The 21,346-nt window shown below is 37.3% G+C and overlaps 1 long non-coding RNA gene across 2 annotated transcripts; it reads right to left on the bottom strand.

Annotated features, from left to right (window-relative positions):
- Positions 1-11,955: 11,955 nt before the first annotated feature.
- Positions 11,956-21,144, bottom strand: LOC120503043. 2 transcript variants are annotated; one of them, XR_005627652.1, is made up of 4 exons: positions 21,040-21,144; positions 13,983-14,109; positions 12,572-12,762; positions 11,956-12,452 (listed from the first exon to the last, which is right to left on the bottom strand). It is a non-coding gene; the product is annotated as an uncharacterized LOC120503043 (long non-coding RNA). The 2 variants fall into 2 exon arrangements; XR_005627651.1 differs by lacking the exon at positions 12,572-12,762.
- Between the last annotated feature and the right edge of the window lie 202 nt (positions 21,145-21,346).

The following is a 21,346-nucleotide window of genomic DNA, read 5'->3' as shown; positions in this document are numbered from 1 at the left end:
GCAAAGCATTTGTATTGATGGCTTTTTTTCCCTAAATACATGATCTGTAGCCTGTTCCCACCTCTATTTATATCACCATGAGCTCTTTCCATTCTGTACTTGTTAGTACCAAGGCTGTATTAATGTTCTGTTGAGATGCTTTGTGTCGTGTTAGTCATATATGCTTCGGTCAATGCAACTCCAGCACTTAATTGTTGTCTTATCCTCTCAGGCCAGGAACTATTCAAAAAATAAGAATTTAATTAAGTTGTAGCTGAAATTTTATCTCACTTAAAGTGTATTATAGTTTATATGTACTTTCTTCATCCTAAGGCTGGTTGTTAATAACTCTAGCCTGACAGTAAATAATGCAGCAATTGCTTGCATCACTTTCAGTGTATTGTGTAGGAAAGGCAAGTGACCCTTGGAGCCTGTACCATTTTGCTGAGATAAATGCACAGTGAAATAGCTCGTAAGACATCACAGACACACAAAAAAGAGAAGAGTTGGCAAGACAGGTACGTGTATCACATAGCACAACATAGACAAGGTTGAGATTAGTGATGATGTGCTTATCATCCCTTATCATCCCTGGACAGTGTACATCCTTGCAGTTACACCTCTGATGATCAGGAGCTTTTGGGTACACACACATCATGAAAAATATTTCAAACTTCATGGCAGAGAATCATTGCATCATCAATGCTGGAAGAGACCTGAAAGATCATCCAATGTGACTGTCATCCAGCACCACCACTGTAACCTCTAAACCACATCACCCAGCACCACAGCCAGATGTCTCTCAAACACTTCCCTGGAAAACCCGTTCCAATGCTTGACCACACTTACAGCAAAACTTTTTCTTTCTAATATTTAATCTCCCTTGTCTCAGCTTAATGTAATTTCCTCTGGTCCTCTCACTGCAGTCATAGCAGAAGAGACCAGCCTGACTCTCTACAGCCCCCTTTCAGGGAGCTCTAGAGAGCAGTAAGGTCCCCCCTGAGCATCTCCTTCTCCAGGCTAAACAACACCAGCTCCTTTATCTCTTCCTCATAAGGCTTGTTTTCTAGAGCCTCCATGAGCATTGTTGCCATTATCTGGACATGTTCTGGTCCTCTCAATGTCCTTTTTAAAGTGCAGGACTCAAAACTGAGTGCAGTTCTTGAGGAATGCCTTGACCAATGCCACATACAGGGAGACAATTTTTTTTCCTTCGGGATAAAAAATGCATTTGTTTCGCTGCCACTGTCCACTGCCTTAGTCATAAATGCTTGACTCACACTGTCAGGCCCTGTTCACACACACGTGCACACATAACTTTAGCACATAAAAGCTGATGGACTGTAAGTACAGTAGGTCACTGAAGGAAAAAAAAAAGCCAACACAAAACAAACAAACAAACAAAAAAGACAGGAAAAGAGACATTGGAAAGAGTAACAGATTTGTGTTATTCCATCCTACAAAGTTCTTCTAAGAAAGTGGAAAGCACTTGTTAGCAGATAAACAAACTGAATGGGTTAGGTAGTGACATTTTTCATCTTGTTCCCTTTGTTTATTCAAGTGAGAAAAAAAGATCAATATTCATGAAGGTAAAAGCACAAATATCATTGGGGCAGGATTACCACAAGCACTGCAATTTCATACCAATTACTTTCTACATAGACAAAGTGTAAAATTAGTTTTAGCTTATTTTGCTTTCTATGGCCACATTAAACAAAGCCACAGAAGTTGTTTGCTTTCTTATATGCTCATTAATAACAGACACTGATCAGTCTAATTGCAAATGCACATTTATACATCACTGCTGAAGTTATTTGTCTCTGCTAAAGGTATTCATCTTTCCCATTAAGTTATTAAGTCTCAATTGTTTTCAAGAACATTTTATAAGGGCTTCCATAAAATTACAGTATTTAGAAAGAATGCTGCTTGATATCTCCCATGTAATTGTTTTCTGTAGAAGACAGTAATTAAAGATCAACTCCACAAAACTAAAAATGTATTATAATCCATAAAATATATTCATCATAATGTGGATCTGTGATGGAGTTTATATTGCCCAAGAAACATTTTTGTATATAAACACAGGAGAGTCTATCACTTTCATAACTCATCATCATGTCACTGTATTATAGCACTCAGCTTTTGTACAAGATGGAGTTAATCAGCATCCTTAATTGACTGTCATAGGGGAGTGTTTCTTTTCTTCACTTTATTTTCATGTATATCACAGACAGCAGGGGAACTGCTGCCCTTGTCATTTAATCAGACACAAGTTCACAGGTAAGCTTAACTAAGCCTGCCAAATTGATTCACTCCCTGGTTTGCTGGAATGAACTAATCCCATAGCCAACTCCAACACACACAACATAATTTATCCCTAAATTCCAATGTGAAATAAACTGACCTGGTCTCTTGAGAGACAAACAGAGATACATAAGAGACACAAACAATATGATTATGAAACATGTCACATTACAATCCGCCAAGATGGTCCTTCAGCATTATTCTTGCAACTTCATAAACCCCAAAGTACCTCATAAAAACAGAATATCCCCTTGTTGGCATTGTGTAAAATCCCAGTCTCTTAAGTTGCCAAGCAACCCTCTGATGAGTTGACTAATAAAAATTGATTACAAAAATAACAAAAAACTAACACACAAACAAAAAAACACCCATGTCAAATGGCAAACCCAAAGCAGTCTTTGGGGTGGTAGAGACTGCAGACCTGATAAACATCTGCAGGGAACTGAGCTGAAACTTTGACACCAGAAAGACACCATGGTAAAAAACACAGGAATAGTCTGTCAACTTGGAGCTGCTGACTCCCAAAGAAGCACCAAGAAATGCAACTTCAAAGTGAAAAATATGAAATCTCTGTAAAAGTGGTTATGAAATAACAGTAGCATTCTGAAGCAGCTACACACATGTGCCTGCAATAACTAAAGTTCCACAGGATCACTAGCCAGGAAGAAGAAAAAGAGGCTTTTGTGTTCCTTAACCTTGACAATTACATATTTTGAGGTTATACTTCAATACAGTTATCAGTCCATCTACTGTAGCCATGATATTTTAGTGAAAAATCCTCTGCTAGGATTTTTCCTGTCCTGGGGAGTTGAAAGCCGCAGGAAACAAATGTCAACAATAACTGTCTGCTGCTGTGGAAGGCCACAGGTGCATCTTCCATTGGTCCATGTGGATTGTTTTCAATTGGTGACCAATCACAGCCACCTGTGCCAAGGCTGTGAGCAGTCACAGGATTTTTGTTATTGATTCCTATTCTATTCTTGTCTTTGTAGCCTTCTGATCTCTCTCTCTCTCTCTGTTCTTTTAGTATAGTTGTAATGTAGTATTTTAATATAATATATAACATAATAAATCAGCCTTCTGATGAAAATGGAGTCAAGCCTCGTGTCCTCACACAAGGGGTCTCAGCTTAAACAAGAATCTACCTCAGTAAATATTACCTCACAGCTCATAGAATCTCTGAAGAACAAGACAGAAACACCTTCAAGTTCCCAGAGCATTTCTATGCTAGCACAGACTTTTAAACCTACAGCAAACACTTGTATGTATCTCACCTCCATGCTTTTGGCACTTTTTGTCATGGCCAGTCCCTGTCTACAGTGAAGATCACTTCCCTGGCTGTTGGGTGTTCTCTGCTTGTGTAACTACCTGCAAACAATGGTGTCCTTGTCTAAATGGAGCAGGAGACAAAGGAGTCCAGAAGGCACCAACAGGGATGGCTCTCTTCAGCAGTGCAGGTTTCAAGCCAGCTACATCCTCCACAACAGACCATCTCTGGGAACCAGAGATGCCTGAAGAGTTGCTGTAGCTGTGCAAAGGTTGGTGTTTTGCACACCACTGTTGAGCTTCCTTGGGATGGCACTCTCCTAAATACTAACATAACACTGAAAAAGAAAGGCAGTGTACTTGCAGTTTGCAGGGTATACCAAATGATTTTCAGAGGCTTATGTTATTGGTTTGATCTTCTGACTCCTAAGATGACTGTGTAGAGCAGCAGATTATACATGCATATGCCTCCTGGTATCTTCTTGCCCTTTATGAATTATTTTCTGATCATAAGGCTATAGAATTAAAAGATAGACTGTACAATTTTAGTTGACCTTTTATATCTTCTGTAAGTTTGAGCAATCTTAATGTTACTCTCCAAAGAAAACCTCAAATTACTCAAATTTCAGTGGATTTCTTTTTATTTTTCTTATTAAAATGAATGTTTTAAAGTTTCAGAATTTAAGTAATTTGTGAGTCTTCCTTAATTTAATAATTTTACTGATTGTTAATAGAACTCCTGCAGAATTGGGTTTTGCCATAAAGTTTATGAATTATCTTTTAGATTTCCTTCAATCTTTTACTTACCTCCTTTGCCCATCTCAATTCTTCTTTTCTTGCCTTGTTTTATTCCTTACTATCTCCATTATTATTTAGTTCGTTCCCACATTACCATTGAAACAAATATAAATACACCATTTCAGACTATTGAGAAGATCTTCCTGAAGTCCTTTTCCTTGTTGAGGACATCCAGTTTACTGAACATTGAGACTTCCCAACTACCTTTGACATCACTGACATTAGGGGTGAATAGCTGCTGCCAAATAGAAGGAACAAGCACTGTTTTGGAGACCTTAGGTAGAGGTCAGGAAGAGATCTGAACTCTGGAGACAGACAGGAAGACAGCATTGAAGACATCAGAACTAGCAATAAAACCAGTGGATTAGTTGTAATAGATTATCCAGACTGCCTAAAACCTGTTTGCCATTTATGTGTGGGTTGAATAAACAATATTATAGGTAAAATATGTAAGAAATCTTATTAGTTCTTACAACTCCATGTTATGATTTTTAAGCCAAACAGCCTGTCAAACTAACAAGCTGCTTTTATATGTGAAATTGAAGCACCAATTTTTGAGCCAAGTACAAATCTAACACAACTGCTTAGTCAGAAAAAGTCTACTACACAAAAGAAAATGCTTTCTCATCCCTTCAGTTACAGATTGGAAGCATCCCTATATCCTTTTAGGGAAAGCACTAGCAAAACAAAGAAGAGAAGTGAAATTTTCTGACCATTCAATGCATTATAATCTTCAGCCTTCTCCATGAGTTGTAGTCAATGCCTGCACCTACGTTCTGTCTGTTCCCTTTTATTTCAAGCTCCTGCTGGAAAGAAGACTGGAAATACTTTGTCAGCTCTGAACTACTGGAGAAATCCACTACCAATAAAAAAATTTTCCATTAGGACCTTTATTTATTTACTTTCCATCATGCTTACAGTTTTTCATTCCTTGGGAGCAACACAGAGCCATCATATCAGTTAATCATGCCACAATATACCTAATACTTCTAAGTATAAAAATAGAAAAAATCTAATCCTTCTCATCTCTGCCTCCCTCTCAAATAGCCCAGAACCAACAGATCATCAATCCTTCTTAAGACATCACAAACAAAAATTTAAAAGGCCAAATCTACTGTTTTTCCTTTCCTGTAAAGATAATGCTGAGAGTTTGATACAGTAGTATTTTTTCTTTATCTAATTTCTAGCAAGTGCCTTTTCTCAAAGAAGGAAAGATTTGGCATATATATTCAACACAAATTAATTCCTCAGGAAAATGGCTTACACCAGATGTCTGTGAGCTGTTAGCCACATGTTGCCAGTTGAGCCTTTTGTTGTCATAAGCTACACAATTCTTCCAAGTATCGTTCCATCCTTCTAGTATCAACAACTAATCTGATTGAAAGACCAGACAGTAGGTTCCAAATCCCCAGATGGGGACTGCCTGTAGCTGCTAATAATTTTCACACCAGGAAAAAATAAAAAGCCCTTTTCATGTTAAGGGTGTTTTATTTTATTTTTAAAAAGATACCTCAGATCCGCATCTTTCCACATACTCATTCAAACCACTTGCAAACATTCTTGCACATTTTCACAGTCTGTTGCCAAAATATCTAAGACCAACAGCATCAAATTACCTCCCCATCTTTTTGATTTTGAAACTCACACTTTTTTTTTTGGCTATGTGATGGCTGAGGAAATTGCAAGGTGCTAAAACAATCAGATAAAACAAAACAGACCATTACCTCCTCTTACTGGCATATCCTGCTCTCCTTATGGAACTTTCATATTTGAATTATGATAGAATTGGCTGTCTTCTAGCCACCTCTATTATAAAGCAAATGCACTTACAAGAATTGAATTAGATGGAAAAGAGAAATAGGAAATACCTTGAACAAACATAAACCTTCAACCAGCAGGAGCCTGAGCTAAAACTGCACATCCAAAATGAACTTTCTCATGCAACTTTCTCTAAACTCCTCATGTTTGCACTGAGCTATACACGTTTTTAGCTATATACAGTATCTAAATATAATATACTTCCACAAACCTTTTCAATTTTACTGAATTTATTTATTTATTAAAATTGAAATCTTAACAGAAGAAATGTACTTTTTTTTCCTCCAACAAGCACTCTTTTTTTTTCTTGCCCTATTGGAGGACTGGAATATTTGAGACTTCTAATCTGTTTCCACAGAACTGATGTCAAAGTATAGTGCAGCCTAATTTTAAAAAGCAGAAATTATAGAAAATCTCCCTTCCCAAACTTCAGCAGCTGAGCACTGAGGACCATCATAAGAAGGCAAAATGTTAGAGGTTATTTTTCCCTTGCTATCTCTGAAAATGCAACAACATGTAAAATGTGTTATCTTTCCCATTAATGCAAAATGAAATGTGGTTTTGCATGCTGTCTTACAGAGATCTGCAAAACAGGAAATGATTTCTTGATGGGTACAATGGCAATCAGAAGCATCAACTGTGTTACTATACAACATGGAAGTTATCTTTTATCTTAGAAAGCTGCATTTGCTTGAGTTGAAGGCATATTCATTGACCTCGAGGCCTGTCAGGAATTATATCATACCTAGAGAAACTCAGTAAGATCAAAGATTATTTTCTACAGTCCATTTAAATTTCTAGTTACCCTACACTTTCATGCTCTTCATTCAAAGCCAAAACTTCACAGATAAATTTGCATCTCCTTTTCCAAATTCTCTCATTTATGTTTTTTCACATACCTGTATTTCCATGTGCAGACAAAAATTAAAGGAAATAAAAATTCTGTAGTATTTCCACTTAACCAAGAAATTTACAACCCTAACTTTAAAACAGTTCTATTGCTCCACTATTTGCAGTTACAAGTCCTTTGCTGTTTGCAATCAAATTTCCAAATGCTTGCAGAATGGTTGCTCTTTACAGAACATATCCTCCAGATTCAAGAATGATCCATCTCCACCTGTAGGAATTCAGACAAAGATTTCAGGAGACCCATGTGGGTGAACAAGGAGTTCCTGACTAAACTTAAACAAGAAATGGAGCCATGAAAGGGAGGGATGTAGACTCAGGTCACACAGGAGAAATATGTAGGCACTGAACACCCAAGGACGTGATTAGGAAAGCCAAAGCCCACCTGAAGTCAAATCCAGTGAGGGACATGAAAGGCAATAAGGGCTTCCAGAGGCCTTCCCACAGCAAAAGGACTCATAGGTGAAAAAGCAATGACACTGAATGGGGCAGGGAACCCGGTGATAATGGACAGGGGTAAAGGCCAAGGTGCTTCACCTAGAACTTCATTAATAAGACTTCCTTCAGGAATCCCGGGACTGAGTCTAATGAAAGGGCATGAGGACTGTAGCATATAAAAAAGTAAGTGCTTGAGAAAGCTAGAACTGTTCGGTACATGACAGAGAAGGCTCACAGTAATCTTAGCAATGTGTATGAAAAGGTAGAAATGAAGATGATGGAGTCAGACTCAGTCATATTCAGTGGTATGGCAAGAGGCAAGGCGTACAAACTGTAATAGAAGAAATTTCATTTTAACATCAGACAAAAAATTCATTATTCAAACACTGGAACAGGCTGCCTAGAGGTGTTATGGAGTTTCCATCCTTGGAAATATTAGAAATTTAACTGGGCACAGTCCTGAGCAACTTGCTTTAGCTGCCTATGCTTTGTGCATGACCAGTGGAATAGGCCATCTCCTGAGGCCCTTCCAAATTCAGTGGTACTGTAATTACAGAAAGGGTTGCAAATCATGTATCACAAGTACCTCAAAAATAAAAGGTAGGAACTTCAAACATTTGGTTTGAAAATGTGTTTCACTGACCACATAAGACAGATGTCAGCAGTGGAAAAGCAGTCTCTGAAACATTTTTTTTTCAATGGGAAAAAAAACTCTAGCACTTTGTTCTGCCACACAAAATCTCATTATTCAATAAAGATCTGAACAACTTATGGAACTTAAATAGTAATTATTCAGTGATGTAAATAGTCACTAACAATCATCAAGTGGTAATGATTTTGTATGTTATAAACCTTGATGCCTTTCAATACTTTGTAAATGTTCTGGAATTAAGTAAAAAATTACTCATTATCAGCTTTGTAAATCCACCATAGTCTGCAGAATATTAAGTAAGGCAGACAGGGCAACTGTGCAGAGGGATCTGGAAATTAATTCAGCAAGTTTAAGCCCCTTCTTACAGCACATACCTTAATACAGTCAAATAGATACAGAAGCAAGGAATACCTGCTTGAATTTTACTGAAGGACTCTATCCAGTAAAATAGTAACTTCATCCCTTATGTCTCCCAAATAATTGTCAAACTGCTGAACAGTTTCCAGCCCAGTTCTGCCACCCAAAAAAAGGCTACTTTGTGTGTGTAAACAGAATAGCAGCAAGTGAGAATATCAAGATACAATTTACCTCTTTGTGTCCTTGATCTACATTGAAGATACTGCACTACTCTCAAAAATAATATGTAATTATAGACAGAGGAAGCACAGAAGTGATTTAGACTGAATAAAGCCTCACATTAATTTCAATAACTGCATTGGCTTAGTTTTCCAAAAGAAGATTAAGTTGTGATTTTGAGTGAATGACTATTTTCATTGAAACAAGCAGTTTAAAAGGCTGTTTTGTGGAGAAAAGTAAAAAGCAGAATCCGTAAGGATCACTAACACTAAACAAACTTAAATAGAATTAAGTTATCAATTTTTTTAACAATGAGATAGAATATTGAATTGCCTCTTATAGGTTAGAAATTTAGGTTACCTACACTTCTGAAAAAGTAGGATAGATTATGAGTTGTTAAGCTGTATGCATGTAATGACCTAGGAGTTTGCTACCTTGCCATCTGGAACTAAGTGATCTAATGGTCCTTTCTAAGAAAAGATCAATTACTTTGTAGAAGTACCAAAACAGTCACATTTAATTGAAATGCAATTTATCCTTGTCAAAACTTAAGTTCATTATGAGGACACCTGTGGGACATGAGTAAAATCTGGGGGGAAAAAATACAGGTAATCAGTAGCCTCATTTTAAGGCATATCCTTCAATAAAAGCCAAACACTGACCGGCTATCTATTGTAGTATAAAACATTTCCTGTGTTTATTCTGTGCTCCCTGATTGCTCACAAAGAATTTGCTAATGTAGGTTTTATACCTCTACTAATCTGCAGAATATTTATAGACTCCTGATATTTTTCTAATCAGAAGTCTGCAGTTTTAAAAAAGACACATCATTAATCTATTAACCAGTATTAAAAGTCTCATGAATAAAAATATTTTAATTTATATGTTCCTTATTCCAATTTAGCTGGTTTAATTACATTTCAGTGAAAGTACCATGTTATTCCTTTTACCCTCTACCCTGTATCCCCTACAAGAAAGCATATATATAGAAGTGGACACTGTTTTACACTGCACTGAGTTCAGCAGCATGCAGGCGGTCACAGTCACTTCCCCTCTGGTGTGTAGGGCCTCAGAGCACATATTAAAGTTCAGCTCATCATTCTGCAAATGACTGGGGAGCAGATAATCACTAAGAGAGAAAGAGCAGGGCTGAGAGAACAATGGATTTCTGCTTGGAGAATGAACATTAAACCTGACCAAGAAAAACAAGAAACTCATCTTGACAGTAGCAGATAAGAACATGTTTGTTTTGTCCTCAACAATATGGGAAAGCAAAGCTACTTCCATTTTTGAACAAACCAAAATATTTCATTTTCCCTGGCAAGCAACATTTTATTTTTACCACAGGTGTTACCCTGGATTTAAAACAGCCAACTCATTGCATGTACTAAGCTACTTAACAGCTCTCCTCCTGAGGAGATCTGAACTCAGTAACTGCTCTTTGCAGAATGCCTGAAACACAAAACTCTTAGTAATTTGCTGGGATGTTCTGATGCTTTTCCTGTTTAAGCTATTCTAATCTAAAATATCTACTGAGACAATGAGAGAAAAGCGTTTTGTATCTTTCTGTAGTGTTCAGAGCCAAGAAGCCTGGCAAAAGCACATTTTATTTAATGTATGAGATCTAACGAATTTGCTGTAGCTTACATGAATTTCTACACTGCTCAACAACCATTTTCAAAAACCTCTTGCAAAGGCAGTTTGAGGAATTTTACTTTTATTTTCTCTCCCCAATAAAACATTAAATAACTCACTACCTAACCCTCTCAGACTTCCTGTGATACTATCACAGTTGTAAGTCACTGTTCCATCTCCATTTGAGAAAATAACACCCTAAATTAGTTGCAGAGAATTGCTTCTAACCCATAGGTCCCCTCCTACTCCAATGACACCCCACCCACTATGTCTACTTTCTAAAATTTTTCTTGAGCAAAATGGCTGGTTGAGTGACGACTAATTCATCTCCTGCTGAATGCAGAGAAGAAAACATCTACTTCTCTGCAGTACATGCTGATATATAAGAAATTGTTTTCCAACACAGTGTTTAAAACTGTATCTGTTTCTCCAATAGTAGCTGAATCACTCAGTTCTGTAACATCATAGCACAGTGTTGTTTTTATGAATTATGGGTCTGTCCTGAACACCAAAATGCTGAAGTTTTCATTTTGCTCTGCCAAGATACACCTGCAGTTCAAATACAACAATCTAACTCTGCAGACATGCATATTTTCAGTTTTCTGAGCTAAACAAAAAAGCAGACAGCAAACCAAGCTTTGTTTTGTCCATTTGTGGCTGAAACACACTGTTGACTGGACCCTGCATTCCTCTTCAGCTCTAGGAGGGGCTTTACTCTCTCCACAATCCTGTGGTGGAATAGCTATATGCACGGTTTGCTGGATTTAACAGCCTAATCTCCCAATAGGAGCTATTATTAAATTAAACAGGGGCTAGTCCAAATGGACTTGGTTTTTTGGTGACCTTTTTAGTGACAGCATGTTCAGGGAGGGCTTTCTCAGAGGAGTGAAAGAACAGATGGGCAGCCAAGGCTAGCAACTCTGTTCATTTCACTGTATGGGCTATTTTTCCCCCCTACACTCCCCAGATGTATTTTCCTGCTTCATTTTTTGCCTGTGTTAATATATTTCACAGGCAAATTGTTTATACATATATTCTTATGGTCCAAGTCCTAATAGCATAATAACAGCACTGTTTATCTGAAGTCTTTTTAAAGCAAGATTGGAAGGGTCTTGGAAGGGTCAACTTCCAAGAAGCGATGTTGGACATGGCAGTGTGTAAGTTTCCTTCATTCACTTCAGCTTAGTGCTCTGTCTCTAGTGAAAGCCTCCTTCCTGTAGCAAGAAGTCTCTAAAGTTTTGTTCTGAATCAAAATTCAGTATACAAGCCTTAGTGCTCACTCCAGGACTAATTTTTTCTCATTCCGGATTGTGAAATGCATTGGATGCCAATGATAACTAATGTAGCACTCTAAAGAAACAATGTTTTCCAAACAGATTGCTGAAAACCTACAGATGTTTGTACAGCACCTCTTTCTCCCAAGACGCTTACCAGACATCTATCACTGCATCGAGAAAAATTTAAACAACAAAATAAACCACAAACAAACAACAAAAAGCACTGAGCTCAAGCATTGCCTACCAGATTGCTCTAACTGCAGCACTGAAAATAGTTTTCTTTATTTAAACAGTTATTGAGGATATATGAATTTTAAAAACATTTTTCCATGTGAGGGTTTTTTCCACCCTTACAGAGAACAGCAACTGCACTCACACTATGGATTATTTTCCCTAGACTCTGCAGAACAAGAGGGTTATCACACTCTGCTGCAGGATACATATCATGACAGAATTGAGGGAATTTAACTTTTTGAGCATGTTTAAACTTCCTTTCTCTTTCCTCAAATATTTCTTCAAATGTTCTTATTCTTCCAGCTGTTACCCCCTCCTGTTGAAAAGGGTTTACCATTATTTTACTTAAACTAACATCTTTTCAAGCTGAGCCCTTTACATATTTTCACACAGTTTTCACATATTCAAATGGCTTTTCTTCACATAGGGTTGTTTTTACCACATTCCCTTAGAATATTGTTTTCAAGCCTATGCCCCAAAGTGTATCCATCTTCCTTTGCTACATCTGTCTTCTGTTTCAATGCTTGTTCTTGGCCTCATTGTGGCATATGTGACAAGGCTCAATCCATCTAAAAATTAAAAAAAAAAAGATAAAAAAATCCCATTTGATATCAGATTACTATTATAATATTATACATTTTCTTTATCAGGAATTATTTTAATCTAGCAGTGCTGTTAGCATACTGACGTGTTTTGAGGTCTTGTAAGCTCTTGCAAAGTGACACAATTCCACCACAATTCTTGTCTCTTCTCAAACTGTGTGCACTTTTTTTGTCTTCCACACACCAATATTCTTTCATCCCTGCAGTATTTTGGATCCTTCATCATGAATGGCAGGATCAGATCTGCACTCCACATATCTATGCCCAAACCTGCTTCCTTCATAGGAAAAAGTCACTTTTGTCAAGTGTTAGTCCTGAGCTACACAGTAGAGTGCTTTTGGCTATTCTGATTTCATATATTGCATATTAATTCATCACAAAACAAGGAAGGAAAAGAGGGAGAAGGAAGAAGGAGAAGGGAGAAGGGAGAAGGGGAAGGGGTATGGGGGTGGGAACAGAGAAGGGGAAGGGAAATGGAAAGGGAAAGGGAGAAGACAGAAGAAAGAGAGAAGAGAGAGAGAAGAGAAAAGAAAGAGAAAAAATAGAGAAAAAAAGAGAGAGAAAATGGCTCTTCAGTCACATCACAGGCAAACAAGTTCATATTTATTTTCTTCTATTTTCAGTTCAAAAATGAAACTCAGATACTTCATTCTTACATCATCCCCATCTCCTTTTCTTTTCAACTGCTTTTTCTCATTCGGTAATATTCTTTTTAATTTGAGAAACTAGCATTCCATACTATATTCACAATGATTGTACATGATGAATTTGCAAAGTGGCATAATGAGGTTCAGATTTGTTCTCTGTTCCTTTCACAATAATTCATAATATTCTATCTGATTTTTGACTCCCATTCAGCACTGCTCTCCTGTTTCCATAAGGATATCTATTACCACTCAGAATGAGATTTAGGGTTGTAATAGTCAGCTCACAACCCATACAAGAATACGTCAAATTAGGACCATTCTTTCCTTGCCGAGCCTCCTCCCCCACTCCCAAGGGCATAATTATCTATTAATCTACATTGAATTTAATCAGCTGTTTTATCATAGCATTCTTGGATTGCTTTGCAGCTCTTTATCAAGAATAGATGGTATCACTAGCAAACTGTTGCCTCAGTATTCTTTCTTCTTCTGATCATTTAGGAATATGCTAAAGAACATACTGCAGCACAGAATAGTTGACTTTGTTGGCAAATTCCGTCCACTGTGACAAATGATGGTTTACCCTAGTTTATAATCCACTATTAGTCCATATGAAAACCTTCCCATGGTTATCTCATGGTCTCTTAGTTCTTAGAAGATTTTTGCAAGAAATCATGATAAACTGCTTTGGGAAATACATTTACCAAATCCAGAAAAAACTGTCAGACCTGATTTTCTTGTTTTGTTTTGTTTGGTTGGTTTTTTTTTGACAGAAGATGAATTATGCCAATATATCTTTTCTATGTTCTTCAAAAAAGTTTGCTCTAACTTACCTAACAGCGAATTTACTTACATGTAGTAATGTTTTAGCTGTTTCACCTCCAAGTTTCTTTAGAGCTCCTAAGTGAATGTCATCTCTGTCAGTAGACGTGTCTTTCCTTTTCCATCTGTTTGGCCAGAGATTTCATCCATCCAAATAACTAGATTTCAGAAAGATCCATCAATAAACAAATTTGAGAAAGATCCTATAACACTTTTCCCTATCAAAAAGTCTTATCATTTGAAAAATCTCAACCAATTCTTCCTAAATGTACATTAAAAAAACAAAAATTTTAATTTTTCAGCAATATTGTCTCCTCTTTCATATATTAATCACTTCTTAGACTTACAGGTCTCCACAACACTTACTTTTGGAACCCACACAGAACAATGATTTATTACTTATGTTTATGCTTTCAATTCTTCCCTGAAAACTTTTTTTTTTTAAAATTCATGCTCTTTACCCACAGCATGCTGTTGTGAAGGGAATTTTTTGTAATCAAAAAATTTCCTTCACAACACACACCAGTAATATGCATTTGGTCTGAGTTGTCACTATGTTATGGGTAGTGAAAGAAATGACCATATAGTCTTCTATGCATTAAACAAAAAGTCTTGTAGAGCAAGAGAGCAAGAGAGGCACCACTTGTCCCTGCCTCATTTAATAGTACAAAAACATATACTCTGTGTGCGTGTGTGTGTGTGTGTGTAGTATCTTTACCAAGAGAAAAGTTTCAAGGCACAAGTAGTAACATAGACGATGATGATTACATCATCCTTGAAAACAGCAAGTAATTTGTCAATTCAAAATAACCTAGTTCAATATTAAAAAAAGAGTGTAAAATTAGTGCAGAGTGACCATATCTTCTAGTCACAACTCCAAGAAGGAATAACAGAGTGGTTAGGTAAAGGTGATTAGACTTTATTAAAGGGTGATGATTATCCCTGAAGCGTAGTAGGATAAGGATACTAAGTAATGAAAGAGTGGGATCTTTATTATCATTCAGTGGGATACCTGGAAAATACACACACAATGAGCTCATAAGGGCTCAGAATTCAGTTGATGATGTTAGAGACAACATGTCTTTAGGAACAAAAGGGAAGAGAGGAATATCTCTATGAAACCTTCAGTTGTAAACCAGAACAAGAAGTGAAAAACATTGCTTGCTGAGGATAACTACCAACAGAAGGAAAAGACAAGGAGAAGTTGAAGTACTATAGTAATTTGTGACTACGAAACAGAACAGAAAAGGAGGTTTGATGCCCCAGAGAAAAAAAAAAAGTAAAAAAATAAGGGTAGCATGAAGGAACAAAATATGCCTGCTCTGAAATGAGACAACAAGAATATCAGGTTTTGGCAACTCAAGGAGAATCAAGTCAGTACATAGGAACAACGAAAAAAAAGAGACATTCAGAGTTCCAGATGGAATTAAAAGTGATGCTCATAAGTAAAGGCTGGAGATTTACAGCAACACATGGAGAGGCAAGTAGTCCTGGTTTAATCTTCAGCTGGGCTTAAAATCACAAGAGCAGGTCTGTACAACCACAGCCTCCTTGCTACTTGTGACAGTCTGCCCACGGAAAGGGATCAAAAAACCAAAATGGCATCATGTCTGTTACTGGCAGGTGGACCTGCAACTGGGAAGCATCACAAGGAACCTGAGAAACAGTTACAAGCCCTCAAAACCAGTACTGCCCAATTCCCACTGGGAAAAAAAATAAAGAGGACTAACTCTTTCAGGGAATAGTTTCAAACAAATAGATATTTGTGTGAACTTCAGGGGCATCAAGTCACAAGAGGAGTAAAATGTCTAGTAAGAGATTAGACTAACCAATAGTTAAATGATGAGTGGTATAAGAAACATCTGTAGTGTTTGACTGTTGAGGTGCATTTATTGAAGGAAGTAACTTTTCAACAGATAAATTTGACTTGAACGTTCCAGGGAATAGCAACCTAGGATCAAAGCTGACACAGCTGTTAAGAACAGCTTCAAACTAAGAAATTATAGATCTCCAAACACTAGAGGAAGCAAAAAATATAGGGTAAATGAGAATCCAGACACGGATTAAGTAATCCTGTGGTAACAGGGGAACCTATGGAAAAGAAAAATAATTGACTGTGAACAGCAGTCAGGTAAAAGAAGATTACATGCCTGAGTCTGCTCTATATAATAATGGAGTAAGAAACAACTCTGATGTGTAAAGCTTTCTCAACACAATAGAAGATCTGGAATTACAGTTATAGGATGTAAAAAAAAAAAAAAGTTTAAGGAAAAAACATAAGCTTGACAACACAGAATTCAGAACTGGAGCATAGATATAGAAGGACAGATACCATCCAGGAAAGAGAGTACTAAAGATGACAGCTGTGGGGCACTCACTAAGCTACAAGGCATTATGAAGGAAACACTTTTTATGACATCCACAGTCAGATATAATCTTGGATAATGATCACTGGAACATCACTGGAAAGTGAAATATTATTTGCTGTTGTGACAGGAGACAAACTTCCTGACAAAGACTACAACTAACTGCAGTATCAGGTAATGACTGCAGTGTAGGTGACTCACTATGGGATGTTACAACCAACAAACGTGCATAACAAACATCCAGTACTAACAAGAACTTACACTGTTTAAATTTTATTTTGCCATGTAATGAAGACTTCAACACTTTAACATTGAAAGCTGAGTTAGCATAAATTAAATGAAAGAGCAAAAATAATAGTTTCATAATGCAATTATCAAAAACTTCAGTAAACCAAGGGGCCTCTTAAGGGAACCCAAATGAACTAAGGAATTTAGAGACTGAAGCATCCTCAAAGGCAGTAGGATACTTAGGGAACTGTGTTCCAGACAACTAGAGCAGAGTCCCAATCTGATTATATGAAGAAATGTTACAAACAGGCTATCAACTACTACTGAAGAGCTGAAAAATGCTGCAATGATTATGAGGGTCATTTAACCTCAACAATAACATGGAAATTGAATGGAACCTGCCAACTTTTTTCCTGGCACAGTACAGCAAAGTAGAGCCAAAAATTAATAACAAAACAAAAAAATTTTAAAAAAATAAAAGTACAAAAATGGCATAACATGATTTGGTGAGTTTGAAAAATATATATATATATAAATTAGGCCAGGAGCTGAATTAGTGTTTTGCAGCTGTTTTCAAACAGACTTTGATGACAAACTATGAAGATTGGCATGGATAGCAAGAGGAATACAGAATGGAAATTATCACAAATGATGTAAAAGTACCAAAAATTCAAAGCAATATGCACTCTCAATTGGAAAAGAGTAAAACTTCTTCCCAGTAATACCAACAAATACGATAAAAAGGAGGCTGCAACCTTCCCTTTTTTCCCTCATCCGAGGATGATATTGTTCACAACACCTAAAAAAAGGTTTGAAAAAGATTCGAGAGGTTGAACTCTAATTTTATGGCAACAGAGTTACTCAGATCCTTGCCTTTGCAAGACAGTTCTGGCAACTTTTTTGCCACTCCATAAATTCCACAAGGAATTGGATGTGCCAGCCCAAACTAACTGTGGCTTTCCATCACCTCATGGAAATACAGGTGCAAAAATCCTGGGGATCTTGACAATTCAGCAGCCTCAGTATTACCTTTCACTATGTTTTGACCCAGGCATCCTTCAAACCTAAGCTATGCTGCTGAAAAATTGACTACAACCTACACTGTCACTTTGCAGTGATCTTCAGGCAGATCTTTAAAAGTAGCACATCTCTGCCAACAAACAAAATACATAAATAAGAAAAAGGTCTGAAGCTATCAACAAGAATATGTCCAAACCTATTGACAGGACAAACTAAGGAAATGTTCAAGAATTTCAGGAAGCCACACCTTCTAAAGACCTCATTCTACTAATGGTCCAACACTGCTGATAAGCATCACCACTGGTGGCACCTGACCATGCACTCAAGGCACAATTACTCAGACGCTTAAGCAGCAGAAGTGAGTGCAGAAGCTTCCGTGGTGAAGAAATGGAATGAAAAGGGAGACAGGAAAAATCTCATCATTTTATTTAATTTCCTCTTCTTAGGAAGTTTCTAAGCTTTCAACATCTGTGTTTCAACCCTTCAGGTACATCCTGGTATGATGTCTCACAAATTAGCCACATTTAAGTTAATCTTCATACTTCTTTTTTTTTCCAAATGGCACCTGTATATCCATGTTGTAATACTGACACTGGCATACTCTGCAGTGCAGTCAGTGAACAGGCTGAGCCACAGCAGGGTCCTAATTTCAGATTATATGGATCTCTAAGTACCTCTTCAGCATACCTGTACATCAGTTTATGCAATTTTGAGTATTTCTAAGAAAAATTAAGCTACTTCAGTTTCTGTTTTCCTGCAGAACTCCAACCAAACCTGCCACTCCCTTGCAAGCCTGGAAATACATGTTAAAGACTCAGGAAGTGGTCATCTTGATGAAGAATTCTGTTTTATAACGAAGGTCTTAATTAGGGGCACAAACTAGCCTGTAAACACAATTTCAACCACTTGCATACACAACCTGTGTAATGAGATCAAAGTTCATGCCTTATTGCACAAGTAGCATTTTTATTACACTAAAACAGTATAATACTACTTCTTTTGTAAAGTACACCTATTACACAGTGAAGTCATTTAAGCTACAGGCAACAAATGCCTGAATAAATGCTCTGCAGATACCATCAATATCATGTTGTGAAATACCATCATTTTTCCTGATTTTTCCTGGAAAATGATCCCACTAAACTTATGCTTTGGTTCCTCTCACTTTAATCATGTCCAAAATGGCATGAACAGAAGTTGCCGACACTTATGACTTGTAAAATTACACTTACTATTTTCTAGAAAATTGTGTGTATGCATATATATATAAATGTATGCACATAATGTATATTTTAGCAGAATTTAAGAAACACTTCAATTTCTTAACATATCTTAATCTTTTTTTTACAATATGCAGTACAGTGACAGAGGCCAAAAGAACTGGTATTGCACTATTTCTTTTGGCTACATTATCAATGGAATCAACAGGGATTTTTAATTAAGCAAACAGTGACACATCATTAAGAAAAGCATAGCATGGAACAACCACTGAGGGTAAAATATGCTTCTATCTTCATTCTCTGGAACTGAGCTCTTTAATTTTATACTGATCTCTGCTAGTCCTAGTACTCCACAGCTCCTCATTTTTACCCTGTACTAGAACTCTGATATTCTTACAGAATCTGCTAAATATATACACCAAATATTTATTAAATGCTTCATTAACCAGTATTTCTCTAACAACATAGTCCACAGGGAGCTTTAAATTTCAACACATGGAATAAACAGCAGTGAAAGAATGTCACATTTGATTTTAAACCTGATGGATATGTTACAAATTTCTTAGAATGTTTTTTTTTTTTTATTTTAGATCTTGATTCTGCCAAGAAGACAAAACAGACAAAATAGGCACATAACCCAGTGATAAATATTTATTGCAGCTATATTTTATCCTGAAAAAGAGAACCACCATTTCTGCAGTCAGTTTTCAGAGCCACTTTTATATCTGTGTTATCAGTTAGAATAACAAAAAATTTTCTGACCTCGCTTACAACAGTCACTTCAGCCTCAGATCCAGAAACCAAAGGTGGCCTGCTGCCAAGTGGGAAGTCCTGCACACCTTCCTAGTCCTCAGCCCTGCTTACATACAATCTGCCTTGCCCAGGTGTTAATACAGCTGCAGTGTGAATCAGATCAGGGTCTGACCTCATCTTTTTTCCTCTCAGGTTGCTACAGATTCCCTCAGGTTGCTACAGGTTTCCCTCAGGTTGCTACAGATTCAGCTCACAGTATTGCTACCTGAAGATTTTGCCAGCAGAAGGGATGGGACAAAGCTGTATGCAAGAAAAGGCCTGGGTCTAAGAGACAAAACCACATCTAATATTAGCAGCATGTACTTCAGTCATCTAAGAGTGATTATAGACACTTCTCACTCTAAGGTACTCCGTGACACTTTTCACAACCACACCATTAGATTCCTGTCTCAGTAATTACTATATTAATAGCTATTTAATCTTTAGTTCATGCAATCAAAAAAAAAAGATTCTTATCACACACAAAGTCGTTTTGTAGTGCCAAAGACAAAAAAGCAGTTTCAGCCCTTCTCTCAAAGCAAAAGGAGATATTCAGTAACTGCAGACTGTGGCAGGATGTGCTGGACCCACAGGTAGCCTATTCCCCACCTATAGGTGGGGAATTCTATAGGCGACAGAATTAGGAGATATTCAGTAACTGCAGACTGTGGCAGGATGTGCTGGACCCACATGTAGCCTATTCCCCACCGTTCTGTAGTTGACAGAATCATCTCTGTGAGACCCTCTGACTTCTATGTGCACCCATAGATGTTGAAAAACAGAAGAAGCTCCAGCTGCTGAATCCACTGCCATCCACACTGAGACATACAAAGCTGCATGTGCACACACATAGAGAAACATGCAGTACAAAACAACCCTGCTGCAGCAGTATGTAACTGTTGTATTTCTACAGTACTTCTGTATTTGCCCTACATGTGCATTTATGAAATTATGTTCTCCTTATCAATAAACTTCATTCCAGAAATGTATCTTTGTTGCATGAATATGTGTGATAATACAAAATACATATAGAGGCTATATATCTGTCCAGCATTTCCTCACAGATATCTTTACATCACACACACACACACACACACTTATATTTCTCCAATATGCTACCCAAACAACTCTTAATTTAGCAAAGCATAAAAATATTATCCAAAGTCTTTAAACCTCATTTTAAAAGCAGTATTCTGTTATGAAAAGTAGTTTTGAGATATTGATTTTAAATATAAAAATAAAACTTTGATCTAGTTTAGTTTCCATAGATGTGAGAGACTGAAATGTTAATGATTCAAACAATCAGCCATTTACAAAAGCAGCAGGATGCTTTGCTGAGACCAGGGTTGCACCCCCAAAACCTAAGAAGAGAAGGAGAGATTGTGTGTTGGAAAAACCTCTGATCTGCATCAGACAGAGGGGCTGCACACCCACCGCCAGAGGATGATCATGACAAACCAACCTTTGTTTAGCAACAAGCTGGGTTTTGAGCCAGATAAGGGAGAAGGCTGATAAGAAGCAAGTCCTGCTAGGTGGGATAGCGCTTTTTATCTTGCCAATGTCCTCCCTTACACAGCTGGCTCAGATGAGTAAACTCTCCCCTCCATTCACACATGAAGGTGTTCATCCCTTCTGATGGGGCAGGACTGGCTCAACTACCCTGATGTGAGAGGCATCTGTCATGTCTTTCAATGTGTCACAAACCACCAAAGGCCCCAAAAGTGCCCCCACACTCGTTTCTGGGGCCTTCCAGCTGAGGACTGTGCATG

This window comes from Passer montanus, unplaced genomic scaffold, assembly GCF_014805655.1.
Source record: "Passer montanus isolate IOZ18808 unplaced genomic scaffold, ASM1480565v1 scaffold24, whole genome shotgun sequence".
NCBI lineage: Eukaryota > Metazoa > Chordata > Aves > Passeriformes > Passeridae > Passer > Passer montanus.
Note: the sequence above shows the minus strand (reverse complement) of the source record. Positions and strands in the feature narration are given on the sequence as shown.